This window comes from Podarcis muralis, chromosome 12 (genome assembly GCF_964188315.1).
Source record: "Podarcis muralis chromosome 12, rPodMur119.hap1.1, whole genome shotgun sequence".
Lineage (NCBI taxonomy): Eukaryota > Metazoa > Chordata > Lepidosauria > Squamata > Lacertidae > Podarcis > Podarcis muralis.
In genome coordinates this window covers 43,303,215-43,315,249 of record NC_135666.1, presented here as the reverse complement: position 1 = coordinate 43,315,249, position 12,035 = coordinate 43,303,215, and the positions used below count along the sequence as shown (strand labels likewise).

Below are 12,035 nucleotides of genomic sequence, written 5' to 3'. Positions count from 1 at the left end.
CGGGTGGCGCTGTGGTCTAAACCACTGAGCCTCTTGGGCTTGCCGATCAGACGGTCAGCGGTTACAAATCCCTGCAATGGGGTGAGCTCCTGTTGCTCTGTCCCAGCTCCTGCCAACCTAGCAATTTGAAAGCATGCCAGTGCAAGTAGATAAATAGGTATCACTGCAATGGGAAGGTAAATGGCATTTCTATGCACTCTGGTTTCCATCATGGTGTTCCATTGCACCAGAAGTGGTTTAGTCCTGCTGGCCACATGACCCAGAAAGCTGTCTGTGGACAAACACCGGCTCCCTTGGCCTGAAAGCGAGATGAGCACCGCAACCCCATAGTCACCTTTGGCTGGACTTAATTGTCCTGAGGTCCTTTACCTTTTACCTTTACCTAATAGTTGTATAGTGAATTTCCATTATGGAATGCTACCATTAAACTACCTTCCAGTTTGGAGTCAGGAAATCTACAGTATAAGAAATAGTTCTGAGGATGTGCTTCTTCATTAAGCTCTGTTTGTGCTTGTCCACCAGACAATAACTTGGGTGACAACTGAAATAGAAGTTCTACTTTTTATTTTTATTTTTTGTTAAAAGTGCTTTCAATATTCTACTGTTTTGTCATCTTATTGTGACTTACAATAGAAAGTATCTTAGTATAGAAATCGGCACTACTTTTGAACTTGTTCATGCCAGCTGTTTGGCACTTTACCTATTCCTAAGATGGTAGCCACCATTTTACCAGTGGACACTTTGGGGCTGAGTAGTAAGGCAAAACATTTTAGTGCTTGTGCAATTTCAGTATATCACTTGTGGGTGCATATTACTATTCCATTACTGCTTCAAGGGACAACTGGGCACACTGACTGATTTAGTGACCAAGAGGAAGGGTGGAACAGAAGAAACCATGTTGCATAAATTCTATCAGTGATACTGGCAGGTGCTGCCTATCTGATCCAGAGATGGTTTGTGGGAGCCACCTTGATCAGTCTTTCAACCACTGCAAGACCAAGGGCTGTATTGGCTGGGGCTGATGGGAGCTGGAGATCAACAGTATCTGGAGGGCCACAGGTTCCCTGGGTTAAAGGACCTAAGGAAACACTATACCTTTATCTGCTTCACAAAGATCAATCTTTGTTACATGAGCCTTCCCCCCCCCCCCTCATTTAGATACTTCTCACATTGGAATGATTAGTCCTCCTTATTTTGGACAACAGCTTACTTATCATAGTAGTTGCAATAACTCCACTGCTGGAGTGGAGAAATGCAGATGTTATGTTACTTTCCTGCTATCAAGGGAAAACAGACTGACGTGCTATAATGTTAAGACAAAATTGTCAGAGTCCACTGGAAGTAATGAAGTCTGACAGTTCTTCAGTTAATACAAGGACTATTGGGCCTGTAAATTTCAATTAGGCCTGACAGCAATAGGGTTTAATGTGACATTTATGCGAAGTGGTAGGTTGGTAGCTTTCCTTCACACTTACAAAGTCAAGGATCTCGGGGGTTTTTTTAAAAAGAAAGAAAGAAAATAGGGTTCATCCACAGTCCTTTTCTGTTTCTTCTTCTAAGGATCAACATAAAATGTTTGGGACAAAGTGTTCACACTTGTAGCGGCTGGACTTAGTCACCAGAAACCATATTTATGTAGCCAATAGATGTGGGGTTTTTAAGGCTTTCCATTGTCCTCTACTGCCCTTCATTCACAAAGGTAATGAACCAGACTACTTGGAGTTGTGACCCCTTTATGAAAACTCTGTATCATTCTTGGATACACAGCGTGCAAGGAGAAATAAAGAAATCCATGAATATACTCCTCCGATTTCCAGGATTGTGGTAACACTTTTTGGAATGTGGTCCATAGAGTATACTTCTCCATGAAATCCCTTTACCCCAGCATAGTGCAGGATGAATCAAGCATTATCTAAAGTGGCCCTAAAGATGAAAACAGGTATCGGCTTGAAATATGGCTGCTATTTTAAACATTTCGTGATCTAGCAGGAGAAGCTTCTGCTACCCAGGGCTGTAGACTGGGTTTTCAAGCAGCCGTCGTTCAGAGCATAAGGCAAATCAGGAATTTGGGAAGGCAGACAAAGTATCAGGACCCTGGACAGAGCTCAGTAGAGAGGGTTTCCAGACTGAGGTCCAAAGGCTTTAATAGTGAATGGGGAAAGAATGCTTAGAACCTTGCTTTTAATCCATCCTCTGAGAACTATCCCTACCCCAGTCCAGTGGATTAGGCAGACAATATAACTTAATTTGTGCTAAAAGTTCTTAAGGTGTTGTTCTGTTTTTGCCCAGGGAGACTGACCTTGTACCCTTCCAGTTTAAGAGCTTGAGGCTGTAACTTTTTTTCTTATCTTTAAAAATATAGTAGGAGTAGGAGTAGCAATATCATATACAACGATACAGATAATTTACAGTGGTATAAATAATTCAAAGGTATATATAAAATGTCATATAAGTAGTACTGGAGAGATTTAATACTATGTTGAAAATAATGCTGAAAGTATCTAAATATGAGAATAAATGCATTGCATAAATCTATTATTCATCTGTTCCTTTCTTTTAATTAATTTAAAATTAATACTAATAATTTTATATTAAAAATAAGTTTATTTAAGTAACTTTTTTCATTGTAGTATTTTATTAATATATAAGGTAAAGGTACCCCTGCCCATACGGGCCAGTCTTGACAGACTCTAGGGTTGTGCGCCCATCTCACTCAAGAGGCCGGGGGCCAGCGTTGTCCGGAGACACTTCCGGGTCACGTGGCCAGCGTGACATCGCTGCTCTGGCGAGCCAGAGCCGCACACGGAAATGCCGTTTACCTTCCCACTAGTTAGCGGTCCCTATTTATCTACTTGCACCCGGAGGTGCTTTCGAACTGCTAGGTTGGCAGGCGCTGGGACCGAGCAATTGGAGCGCACCCCGCCACGGGGATTCGAACCGCTGACCTTTCGATCGGCAAGCCCTAGGCGCTGAGGCTTTTACCCACAGCGCCACCCGCGTCCCCTTTTTTATTAATATATACTTCAATATTAAATGGTCCCTAAAATTGTAGGTGGAAATGTAAATTAATATAATACCATATAAATAATCGGGTCCTCTTTGATAGTACAAGTAAACCATTACTACTACAGATCCTTGTCTAATCTGATATATACTAAGAATCACCACTTAGCCCAGCAGTAAATCCCCAGACTGATTTATTCTGATTTTTAAATTAATCAACAGACATTATTATTCAGTTAAACAATGCATCTACTACGTATTTTGGTAAGTTGTCTATTCACTATGCATCTGGAGACTTCTTATGATATCATAACCAAATTTTGCATGATGGTTCCTCAGATCAAGGAGCAGATTTTTGTCTATGCTTGGGTATAATTGGATGCCACATTGAATCAAGATGGCAGACTCAATCTTTCAAAACTGCACTGATATTTTGGTTTCTTAGAATTCCGGAGCAACACCAGGTTACAAAATATAAAACATAAAATATACAAACTTTAGAACAGATTAAAATATCAGGGTGTGGAACATTGGGACAACATTCATGGTGCAAAGGCCTCTTGGAAGACTTAGAGCAGTGTTTCCCAACCTTTTTTGGGCAAAGGCACACTTGTTTGATGAAAAAAATCTTGAGGCACACCACCATTACAGCCCCGTGACGTCAGCGCGCAGCGTCACGCCGGGAGGGAAGGGCGCCGGGGCGCTGCTGCTGCTGCTGCCACCGCCGCTCCCGGCAGGCATGGGCCCAGCTGAGGCGGCGGCGGCTGTTGTGGTGGCGGCGATAGCGGGCGGAGGAGGGGGCGGCGGCGGGGCCGAGGTGGCCGGCGGCGGCGGGGGAGGCGGCGGCGGGTGGAGCAGGAGGGCGGCCGAGGCCGGTGAGGGAGTAGGGTTGCCCGGGGCTTGAGGAGCCGTCGCCGGGAGTTGCTGCTGCTGTTGTTGCTGCTGCTGCCCGGACATGCCGGCCTCCTCCTCGTCCGCTGTCTCGCGCTCCTCCCTTTTGCGCGCGCTGCCCCGCCGCCGCCCCATTGGCCGGGTCCTGTCAGCTGATCCTGTGTTATTTCCTGTGTGTGTGTGTGAGGGGAGAATGGAGAGAGAAACCTCAGCACCACCACCGCGGAGCCGCCCCCGGCTCGACGCGGATCCTCGCCGCCGCCGCCCCGCCTCTCGCCGCCCGACTCGCCCGCCTCCCTCCCACGGCACACCAGGCAACGCCTCGCGGCACACTAGTGTGCCGCGGAACACCGGTTGGGAAACACTGACTTAGAGAACACCCACTGATTCAAGAAGTCTACCAGAAGTTACCTTCTAATCATCAATGCCTTGTCCTGGTTTTGACAAAGAGCCCATGAGGCACGATGGGGCAAGTCAATAAGCAAATTGTGCAGTTTGCTCAAATGAAAGTCTACAACTTGAAAAGGATTCAACATGCTTTGATTAATAGACAGAATGTGATGGTAGTAGATATTTATTTGCTTTAGCCGCCAACCATTGCAATTTGTGTTCAAAGCACAAACATCCACTGTGTGGTAAACTAGATGTGTCTCTTGACACTCTGTGATCTTATCAGTAATCCAGAGATGCAAACAGTATTGCTGAGCTGTGGGAAAGGACTAGGCTTCTCGTGCCACTCGTGCCTCTGTCAAGCAAGATATGAGCTGCGGCTTCTTCGTTTTAAAAGTTTCTTTTCACCTTACTAAAAATGCCACTCTGTTCTGCACCCTGATTGGTGAGTCCATCTTGTAAACTGCCAACACATTGACGGATGCCGAATGTCCTCTGACACTATTCAGTGCTGCACAAAAGAGACATTTCCCAACACCTGTGTTCTCAACGGTGCCTCCAGCAAAGCCCCGCAGATGAACCATTCCAAATCTAGGCTGACCTTAACAAAGAAGGAGCCGACATACTTCACTCATAGCACTCAGCAAGCAATCAGGCTGCATCCCAGTGACATTCAGTGTAGCTGCTGGCAACGGCCTTTAATTCATCTGGTATTTAACCAGGGTGAAATACCCCTTGGCTATATCATGTTTGTTGGTGTTAGATGAACCCAGCTCATCTCCTGCTCACTAAAGTTCAGGATTTAACACCAGTCCGTGATTTTTAAGCATTTCAGTTTCCCTACAAAACACTTGTCTTTTCCTTGTCCTTTCTTCTGTTTTTGTTTTCCTTGCCTTGATTTAAAACACACACACACACATACCCACACCCTACCGGCACCTCTGATATTACAGCTATGGCACATTAAAGATGTAGCACACCAGTAATATAATTAGGGGCAGCAATTATAGGAAACCTCCCACCTTCTCCAGATTAAATGTTGTGAAAGACGTAAGTAGGGGGGTTTTCCGGCACAGTAGGGCAATAAATGAGTGTGAATATGTCTGATTTTGTATGAAATAAAAGCACTAATAGCTGCATGCGTTCAGAGTTTGCAAGCAAGGGAGACTTCAGTTGGAGCTGTAATACTTCCAGAAATAAGCATGCTTAGCACATTTAAGGGTCATTGAGTTGAGTAGGAAATGTAAGCACGTGCTTAACATTCTGCCACTGTAAAGAATAAAAAGGCTTAACCTATAGTTGGATTGCTTCCAGTGTCATATTCTGGTGAGAGGATATTGTTATGTTCAGTGTTTTGCAGATGTGTCACAGATGTCACAACTGTTGGCCAGTTTAATTACCTGGCATCTTTTAATCTGCAAAAGTGTTGTCATGGTCTTCATTGCATTCACAAGAGCCGAGTGAGGCGTGTTGCAACTATTCCCATTTTACAGATGAGACTACCCAAAGCCATATAACAAGTCCAGAGTAAACCAGAGTATGTACATAGCCTAAAATGGCACCAGTGAGTTCAGACCCTGGGCAAACAGACACTCTGGGCAAACAGCAAGACTCTTCATCCAGAAAAAGATGGGGTGCCAGCAGTGCTCATAGTCCCATTGCATTCATTGTAGCCTTCTCTTTAGGTACCCGTGTAGAAAAATACAGAAGTCCTATGCATCCTATAAAAATTTCTTCTGGGTTTTTTTTAATGACTCTGGCTGCAATCCTATACACATTTACTTGGGAGTGAAAAGTGATGTGAGGTGAGAATATATTCTCCGGAGAATATTCTCTGCTAGAAAATTCTAATGTAAGAACCAGTTTTACAACCCACATTTTAAAAATCTAGTAAATAATAAGTCAAGCTGGGATATTGCCAGTGTAAGTAATTAATGATGAGACTTGTTACTTAAAACCTATTTTTTAAATAAATTTCTTTCTTGTGACAATTTATCAGTTATATTTAAATATGTTGTGTGTTGCCTTACTTGTCTAAGCAGATAGTAATATGCATTTCTGATGTTATGTAACTTGTCATTACTGATTATTTGTGTTTTATTTTCTGGAAATAATAGCATTTATTTTAAACTTTATATTGATTTTATTAATCACTGAAAATACTGTACCATGTAGATATGCTTATTAAAGAATGTACTCACGTAGCGGACCTGAGTTTTTTAATTAATTTAAAATTAATACTAATAATTTTACATTAAAAGTCAGTTTAAGTACCTTTTTTCATTGTAATGTTTTATTAATATATACTACAATATTAAATGGTCCCTAAAATTGTAGGTGGAAATGTAAATTAATATAATACCATATAAATAATCAGTTCCTCTTTGATAGTACAAGTAAACCATTCTGAACATAGGAGGGTTATGTTTGCTTTGCTGAGCCAACTTTTCATTGGAAGAAGGTAGGCAATAGTTGACAACTGGCTGCTGTAACTGGAAGCAATGTTGTTTTCGGTTTTCCTAAAGAAAACACTCTGTGCTTTTGCATTTCCTTTGTTTCCAATCTATGAGAAGCATTTGGACAATATTTGTTTAATTTATAACCCGGTGGTTTTGAAAGTCCCAGATGTAGCCCAGTGCTGCCTTTTTGGTTTTTATCACTCCACATTGCAACCAGCCTTCCTCCTCTCAGGATGACAGTCCTGGGATCCAAATGCCAACCTGTGGAAGAAGAATTCCAAGACACAGCATCTGGCTCCATGTACAAGTCCAGTGGCAGCTGGCTGTGATGGGGGTCATGGAGTTGCCTCTGGCTCTGACATGTGGTTCAGTTAGTCACTTGATAGGCTCTGTGACCCTTGAGCCCTTTGGACTTCTGCCTTATTGTGACATACCTTTCAATCTATGTAAGTCTGACTTCATAATGCACTTTGCAGTCTTCCAATACTTCCCCCACAGCCCGATTTCAGCACACCAGTGCAGCAAAATTTAATACCACAATGTTTGAGGACAATCTGTTCGTTGGGCCTTGTAAACATGGGAGACTTTTCCCACATATGCATACACAAACAAACGAATTGTATGAATTGGCACCACAAGCCAATTTATTAATAATAGTGTCACCAGGACGCAGAATGGCAGGCCCAGCTTCTTTTTACAGAATGCAACAAGAGTGTGACATAGGACTATTTTTGCTGGGCTTCTAAATGTTTGCTGCAGTTTGTGTTAGCAAGAGGCCTCTGAAAAGACCACTTCCTACTCCTGTTGCATATAGTCTTAAACATGGACTAATTGTGAGTTGTGGTTTGTGGGCTGTCTGTAGCTAACCTCAGTAAAGCTGGTTCAGGCAGTTGGTGCTGATTTGTCGACCTGGGCTTTTTATTGCACCAACTACTATATTCTTTAGACAATTTATACCCCGCATTGTCAAGGCAGCTTAGGTCCTTCAGTAAAGCAATCCATCAAGTGCAAAATGATACAACAAAACACTGAAATAATTTGTTGCTGCTGTTTAGTCTTTTAGTCGTGTCCCCTCTTCGTGACCCCATGGACCAGAGCACGCCACGCACTCCTGTCTTCCACTGCCTCCCCCAGTTTGGTCAAACTCATGCTGGTAGCTTCGAGAACACTGTCCAACCATCTCGTCCTCTGTCGTCCCCTTCTCTTTGTGCCCTCCATCTTTCCCAGCATCAGGGTCTTTTCCAGGGAGATTTCTCTTCTCATGAGGTTGCCAAAGTATTGGAGCCTCAGCTTCAGGACCTGTCCTTCCAGTGAGCACTCAGGGCTGATTTCCTTAAGAATGGACAGGTTTGATCTTCTTGCAGTCCATGGGACTCTCAAGAGTCTCCTCCAGCACCATAATTCAAAAGCATCAATTCTTCGGCGATCAGCCTTCTTTATGGTCCAGCTCTCACTTCCATACATCACTACTGGGGAAAAAATAGCTTTAACTATATGGACCTTTGTTGGCAAGGTGATGTCTCTGCTTTTTAAGATGCTGTCTAGAATTAAATAAAAAAGAGTCAGCAGATCTTTAAAGTACAGTTATATAATAGCCTAAAAACATTAGCAACCTGGAAAGATAAATGCCTGCTGGAATAAAAAGATATTTGGATGGTGGCTAAAAACATCATTGGGAGAGGGGGCAATTGGGCCATCAACCACTTTGAGATCCTCATATGAAGGGCTGTATACAAATATCATAATAGGTAGGGAAGTCCATAATCTTTTCCCAAACAATCTAGTACTTCCAAACCTTTGGAAGCCTTTTATGTTGGCAAGGCAAAATGTTTCCCACATTGAAAACTCAGAATCTGGGTGCATAGTAACTTTAGAGACAGGGAGAGAAATTCCGCCCCCAACCCCCCAAAAAGACAACTAGACATATAATATAGAGGTATGTGAAATTATTCAAGTTACACAGAGGCTGGAAACTTTCTGCACTTTCTCCTAATACAAGTACTCAGGGCCACCTGATGAAATTGATTAGCAATGGATTCAGGGGTTGGAGTAGAATAGAAACCATGTTGTACCCAATAGAGGGCAGTAGTGGCCATTGAAGTGGGGTGGAGCCACCCCCCTGACACTTGCCACTTACCTGGATAGGGATGGGGCAAGGCAGTGGCAAATTTGGGACTGGATAGACACACCAACAACAGAAACATCAGTCTGGCTCCATCAGTACACCTGTGCAGCCCTAATCTCAATGCTGCCTTGCCACACCCTCATAAGCTACAGCGGTGCTGGTGATGGGAAGGTGTCTCCACCTCACCATTCTGGTTGAGGGATCCTACTTCAGGAGAAGATGCCATTAGGAAAACACAACTTGAGAAGTAGGGCGTTTTGCATGTGCACTATGAAGCACCCATAAAATAACTTTCTCTTGAAGATTGCATTAAGCTTTGCTCATTCCAGCTAGAGTTTACTATAGTGGTACCTTGGTTCTCAAACACCTTGGTTCCCAAACGCTGAAAACCCGGAAGTAAGTTTTCTGGTTTTCGAACTCTTTTCAGAAGCCAAATGTCCGATGCTGCTGTTGGCTATTGTTTCTGGGCCACCTGCACCAATCAGCCTTAGGTTTTCGAACATTTTGGAAGTCACATGGACTTCCGGAATGGATTAACTTTGGCGCTTTCGTTTTTGCTCTTTATTTTGCGTTTTTGATTTTGGTTTTTGGTTCATTTGTTTTTGCGACTGTGTGGAACCCAGTTCAGCTACTGATTATGGGACTGCATAAATGGAAAAAAGTCCCCCCATCCAAACAATGTCTATCATCAGTGAAGGTAAGAAAAAAATTAATTTTAATTTTTATCTTCTACAATACTGTCTTATTTATTTTATAGTACAGTACATTGATTATTGCTTTCATCTTATGGATCAATGGTCTAATTAGATAGTAAAATTCATGTTAAATTGCTGTTTTAGGGGTTGTTTTTAAAAGTCTGGAACGGATTAATCTGTTTTGCATTACTTTCTATGGGAAAGTGGGCCTTGGTTTTGGAACGCTTTGGTTTTGGAACAGACTTCCGGAACAGATTAAGTTTGAGAACCAAGGTACCACTGTACTGCAGTCTCCTGGCAGATGTCGAAATACAGTAGCAGGATTTATTCTAATAAGGGATGGTTCTTCTGAAAGATAAATGTAAACCTTCACCTATCCACCAAGAATAAGAGCAGAAACAGAGTTTAGGTAGACCTTGTTGTTCTAGCTATTGAGACACGATGCCTTTTTATATAAAATAATAATAATAATAATAGTAATAATAATAATTTTTATTTAATTTTACAAATATAAAATTATAACAGTCCAAATTAAAGGTAAAGGTAAAGGTACCCCTGCCAGTACGGGCCAGTCTTGACAGACTCTAGGGTTGTGCGCCCATCTCACTCTATAGGCCGGGGCCAGCGCTGTCCGGAGACACTTCCGGGTCATGTGGCTAGCGTGACAAGCTGCATCTGGCGAGCCAGCGCAGCACACGGAACGCCGTTTACCTTCCCACCAGTAAGTGGTCCCTATTTATCTACTTGCACCCGGGGGTGCTTTCGAACTGCTAGGTTGGCAGGCGCTGGGACCAAGCAGCGGGAGCGCACCCCGCCGCGGGGATTCGAACCGCCGACCTTTCGATCGGCAAGCCCTAGGCGCTGAGGCTTTTACCCACAGCGCCACCCGCGTCCCGTTAACAGTCCAAATTACATATCCATATTTAGAGATTTCTCCAAATCTCTGGACTTCCCACCTTCCCGTCCATGGGTCCTATTGTACACCCTTTCAACTGCATATTATTTCATAATCCTTATTTTATATCTTTCCATATTGTCCATAGTATTCTCTACATTACAAATATTATTAGAATCCTGCTAATGTTTTCATTTACTTACTGTGGTCTCCTAGGTAAACTATAAATTTTTATCATTCTTTGTTGAAGTTTTGGTCTTCTTGGTTCCTGAGCTTTCTGGTCAATTTTGCCATTTCGGCATAGTCCAACAGCTTGGTTTGCCATTCCTCTCTGGTAGGGACTTTGTCTTATTTCCATCTCTGGGCTAGTAACATCCACACGGCTGTTGTCATAGAGACAGGAAGTCTTCGTATACTCCTTCCTGTCTAGAATGAGCCAATGGCTAGCCTGGTCAAAGTCAGTCTGGAATTTTCTTCCCCAAGATGCTGTGGTGATGCAATGCACCACATAGCGCTGTGGTCAGCAATTCCTGACATTCCATGATAAGTCTACCAATGACTGTTTGCCATGACTGCTAAATGGAACCGTTTAAGATTCAGAGGTGGTAGTCACCAGAGTACCACCTGCTGGCGAAGAGGCAAATGGCAGTGAAAGGCTGCAGCTTTTTATGCCTTCTGGTTGGCCGCTGCTGTAAACAGGATATCAGATTAGATGGATCCTTGGCTGAATCCAGAAGGGCTCCTCTTGCATTCTTATGACTGCTTTCCCTGTGCTCTTTATCTCTCAAAGCAACCAGGTGACCATACCTCAACATGTAAGAACTTACTACATCTGATTTTATGTTATTTTTGCAGTGAACAAAACAAAAGTTTGATCAATAACAACGTGCCATTTTTATCTGCTCTCTGATGTCAAAACTGAAGCAGGGCAATGGATTAATTACTTTTTGGTAGTAATAACTAGCAATTACTTATGTCCACCATGAAGACACACAGATCTTTTGATTAGAAAGCTGCAAGTTTCTTTGTCAAGTGTTGATCTTCTTAACAAATTTGAGTGGACATAAAAAGCAGCATCTTTGAGGGCCTTGCTGGCCCATCTGGGGTCAGTGCAAAGGAATGGAACAGATTTTTTTATAATTATTTATAAGATGTCTGCTTTCATAACACTGTTACTTGAGTATCTGACAACCTCAGGGGCCCTGTCCAAGTATATCATATGACATTCTGTTGGTCATCAGCAAATATTCCCTTACTGAAGGAAATTTTAGAGACTCAAAAATCCATCTCACCTCCCTCTCCCTCCCACAGTGTATAATCGCCTTCATTTGGAATGCTTTAAGCAAATTGAAACATAACATACATAACTTGGGAAGGTAAACATTTGGACAGCCTTCACTGTAAACATAAATGTACCTTCTTTTTTGCAGTGGAACTACTTTATTATATCAAATCTAGTTCTGACATAGTCAAACCCAGTAACTTCTAGTGTGGGTCATGATTGTTAGCCCACGAATACTGTGGTACACATCGTGCTGACCATTGTGCAACTGAAATAGGGTTTGGCCTAAGTATGA

General features: G+C 42.7%; 1 protein-coding gene across 2 annotated transcripts in view; it reads left to right on the top strand.

Annotated features, from left to right (window-relative positions):
- EOMES (eomesodermin) overlaps nt 1–12,035 on the top strand; it is a 161,567-nt gene that overhangs the window by 70,744 nt on the left and 78,788 nt on the right. The gene's annotated exons all lie outside the window — the stretch shown is intronic.